Consider the following 4,598-nt stretch of genomic DNA (forward strand, 5'->3'; position numbering starts at 1 on the left):
AGCTCACACAGAGTCGGCGGCGTAATGTAGCCGTTAATGTATAACATTAGCAGCAGACATTCATAAAAAGCATGCAAATATACACAGTATAAACGTATCTAAGTGTAAGGAAACACTCCTAATGTCTGTCCATTATACAGAGGGGAAAATGCTGTAATGATAAAAACTACTGAATCTACTACTGAAACCATTTATAGGTCCTATTTGGGTTATGTGTGGGCTAAGTGGGCATGGGTTAGAACTGGTCAACCATGTGAGGGTCTCATATGGGCTGTATATGGGCCAAGTGGGCATGGGTTAGAGCTGGTCAACCATGTCTGGGTCCTATTTGGGTTATGTGTGGGCTAAGTGGGCATGGGTTAGAAGTGGTCACCATTTATCGGTCCTGTTTGGGTTATGTGTGGGATAAGTGGGCATAGGTTAGAGCTGGTCAACCATGTCTGGGTCCTGTATGGGTTATGGATGAGCTAAGCGGGCATGGGTTTGAAAATTTGTTCTGGAGCCTTTTTGATATTTAATGCATGCTATGCTAATAGTAACCACCCGAAGACTATTCTCAGTAGAACTATTCAATGGATGCCAAAACGATAGAGACATGGCCATGGAGCCTATGCTGCGAGATTGTGAAAGGACTAAAATAAGTGTAGGATTTTTGAGGACCAGAAGTCAGCTTTTATTAGGTTTGACATTGATTTAACTTATGGAACAATGCAAATTATGGTCGGGTTGTTGTTGGACTTTTTCCGCTTTTGACTAAGGGACGGGTGTTTTTATTTTCTGGGACTCTTTAGAACAAGCGGCACGGTGGCGGACTGGTTAGCAAGTCCGCATCACAGTACAGAAGTGCAAGGTTCTCCCTGTGCCTGCTAGGGTTTTCGCCGGTTTCCTCCCACTTTCCAAAAACATTCATGATAGGTTGATTGGTCACTGGTCCAAGGTCTGAGTGTGAGAGCGGATGGTTGCTTGTCTCTGTGTGCCCTGCGATTGACTGGCAACCAGTTCAGGGTGTACCCTGTCGACTGCCCGAAGACAGCTGGGATAGGCTCCAGCACTCCCGGGGACCCTTGTGAGGACAAGAAGCAGTACAGAGGATTGATTGATTTATTAAAATTAAAATTAAATTCATGTATTTATCTATGCTAAATTTAACAAGGCTGGACGTTATATTTTGTGAATTTACATGTACCCCCAACTGTGACTTAATAACCCTTAAGGGACAAGATAACATTTTATAATATTCCAGACAGCTAAGATTGTCATCTATGAACTATTTGACAAGGCAGGTCCAGCATCGTCAGCCACATCCAACAGTCAACACAGTTACTTTTTTTTTAATAAACAAAATCAACATTATTAATTAATGTTATTTTATTAATTCTGTATGCTGTGAAAGATCTTTATTCAAAGTATATTTGAAGTTATTTCTACCTTATTGCTTGATTTTTGTAGATTCAAGTTGGAGTTGTCAAAATTACAGATTCTTTTGAAGGCAGCATATTCAAACTGTGAGAAAAGGAGCGAATGCAAGCTACGCGGTCTTTGAGGTGCGGCAGAAGAGCTGAAAGCACGGTGAGTCCCGAACGATAATTGAATTAATTAATTAATCTTGGGTAAATGTCTGGCTCTCATTTTTTAGACTTACTTTACAATGTGTTTTGTAATTTTTCAAGGTTGCCTGTGTTGGAAAACTGCTTGGTGCGTTAGCTAAAACACAGTATGCTAAAATGATAAGTGACGAGAACACAGAGGGTATATCAACAACGTACGTACTCGAATTATTTTGGGGAAAACTTAAGTACATTATAATCACCCTTTTAATAATACTGATAAGCGTTGTGTGTTTTATTTATTTTTATGAGGACCTTTACAACGAGCTACATATTGTTAGCATTGGGCCTACGACGCTAAACACAGTGTCCCTCGATCTCTCTCCAAAATTCTCCAAAAGACTTAAGCTTTCACTCAAATTAATACAATCTACTCCACTAGCTCATTTAAGGCTTTTTTGTGATGTGTTTGATTTGGGTAAGTAAAGCAAAACATATTAACTGTTGAATGTTGCCTGTTATTTAAATAATAGAAATTCAAGATGAAAGTTGAACAGATATTGAAATGCTAGATTGGCTCATTCAGAATCATGCCACAATGTGCTTTGTATGTTTTGTGTGTGGGTTTATCAAGCTCTAATTCAATGCAGTGTCCAAAACGAGCGCGCATAATTGTTGGATGAATGTTGGTTAATAGAGTCAGATAATAGTTAAAATTCCAACAGTTGAACAGATGTTGAAATGCTAGATTGGCTCATTCAGAATCATGCCACAATGTGCTTTGTATGTTTTGTGTGTAGGCTTATCAAGCTCTAATTCAATGCAGTGTTGAGCTGCATTTGAGAGGAACTACGTAAGTAACTAATGTGGAAAAATTGTGACTTCTTTGTGTACTTTTATTTTGAATATTCAAATTTTGTGGGTAAAGGTTAGAGAAAATAAGTTTAAAATGAGAGCTGTACAGGTATTTAAGTTTTTGGTTTGTAAAATACCCGAATGTGGGTTTCAGCAGGTGAGGCAATGATTGGACAGAGCAAAAGCTATGCTCCAAAATAGAAGTGATTACACCTTCACTAGACTAACCTGCAGCTAATTACATAATTATAAAATTAACACTTTAACCTGGCTTCCCCATCACAGATGTATTCTTTTAAATGCAAAGCTTTTTGTTCTAGCTTTTGTTGTTAAATGACATTCATGCCCAAGTGTCTATGCATCCATTGCAGGGATGTTTTCTCAAGTGACGAGTCTGAAGCCTGTGATGACGAAGTACCATCTACACCTCCCCATGGATTGTCACAGAGAAAAAGCTTCCTAACCAAGAGAGGCGCTGCAGAAGGTCCTTGAGTACGTCCAACGTGTTGAGTCTGTGAGTCTACTGCAGGATCTAATGCAGGTATGAAAATGATGAAATTTTAATGTATTATCTTCAAAATTATAAATAATTATTTAATTTCTTGAAATATAAAATTAGGTACCCTAAACCCAAGTAGGAACCCCAGTCCCAGTACATTCCTGATTCTGGAGCTACAGAGATCAAACCATCCTACTGTATCACTAAATAGCCCCACCTCTAAAACCCTGATTCGGAAGGCCGAGTTGAAAGACTTCAGAGTTCAAGATGGTCAACTGCAACTATGATAAGCCGAATGTGTTCACCCCAAGTCGGAAACTGAGAAAAAGACTCAATTTTCACATGATTTCAGTCCCTTCTATATTTAAAAGAATGTATTGGGGCTCTAAAAATGTGAAATATTTTTACAAGTATTTCTTTTACTACTCATAGGCAGTTTCATAATAATAGTACAATTTGGCATCGTGTATTGTTTTTTGGTTCCATTCAAAATGCACAAGACGTATAGACATATTTTGTTTGTGGATCGCTGCAGCATCACACGAGTGCACAGAGACAAACGTGGCAGCAACTTAAAACAATTAAAATATCGAATCGAAATCGAGAACTGAAAATCAAAAATCGAATCGGGGCTTGAGTGAATCGTTACCTCCCTAATCATAATCATTTTGGTAGAATGTTGGGCTCTTGCCCTTTGAGTGTATATGGCGTTACCGAAGCTGTTCACTTAATCGACAATTCCTTTCCTGTGACGTTTATCATACCCAGTTTAACTGCCAAAATATTTTTAAGTGTGTGATGATTATCTGGATCGAGTGACACCCATGTTATAATGGTTGCAGGTATTGGTGGATTGGACGATAGTGTCAGAACAATGATGGCGTTCATCATGACAAATCCTCTGTCTCTGAAGTACAATCTCTTTGGACATCGTAGCAAGAACAAGCGCCGAGACCTGCCTTTTTCGGATGTTCTATACGGTAATATATTTTTTTTTTTTTTTTTTTTTTAAGGGATTGTGGTGTGAAGACATTTCAGCATGTCCCATAAGGTTTCACAATCATTAAATAGCTTTACTAAGTTGGCTTCTTGTCTTTTTTGTTTTAGGAGCACTGAAAAGGAATGGAGCCACAAAGGACATCAACGAGAAGGACACAGGCAACCCTGTCCAAGTGGTTCATGGGAGCTTGTGATCAAGGTGGGAATAGGGCAGTTCGAGCTCGGAGATCTCAAGGCAACTGTCAGGTTTAAAACGTCCTGACGCCATTTTTAGACTGAAGGTGGCATAAATCCAGACCAAACCAGTTAGAGTTTTGTTTTTGACCATTCGCGAATGGGAGAGGAAGTCAGGAGGTGAAGCAGGCGTCTTGCCAGTTCAATCTCGCGCACTCTCTCTCACTCTCTACCACCCGTTCGGTCTTTTATCAGCAACCTAAGCAGACAATGGAGGTCTGTCTGAAATTCTAGCAGGCAGGCAGGAAGCAATCAACCACAGTAGTCAGTCAGGAATTCGAAACTAAAGTGTGTGCGTGTGTTCCAGTTGTGCGCGTGTGTGCTAAAGCAATAATGTGAGTGTCTGTGTGTGTGTGCGCAATTATAACTGATACAAATAGTGTATAAAAACATGATTAGAAATACACAAACTATTTACATATCCTCATCCCATCTCACATTCCCCCGTTTGTGGGTTTAAATCA

The 4,598-nt window shown here is 39.4% G+C and overlaps 1 long non-coding RNA gene across 1 annotated transcript; it reads left to right on the plus strand.

The window, feature by feature from the left end:
• The first annotated feature begins 1,447 nt into the window (after positions 1-1,447).
• LOC148314548 (uncharacterized) lies at positions 1,448-4,120 on the plus strand. Its single transcript, XR_015841689.1, has 4 exons — positions 1,448-1,569; positions 2,774-2,943; positions 3,744-3,881; positions 4,009-4,120. It is a non-coding gene; the product is annotated as an uncharacterized LOC148314548 (long non-coding RNA).
• Positions 4,121-4,598: the final 478 nt, after the last annotated feature.

Source organism: Idiotropiscis lumnitzeri, unplaced genomic scaffold, assembly GCF_059441095.1.
Source record: "Idiotropiscis lumnitzeri isolate Australia: NSW breed Sydney's pygmy pipehorse unplaced genomic scaffold, RoL_Ilum_1.0 HiC_scaffold_270, whole genome shotgun sequence".
NCBI classification, from domain to species: Eukaryota; Metazoa; Chordata; class Actinopteri; order Syngnathiformes; family Syngnathidae; genus Idiotropiscis; species Idiotropiscis lumnitzeri.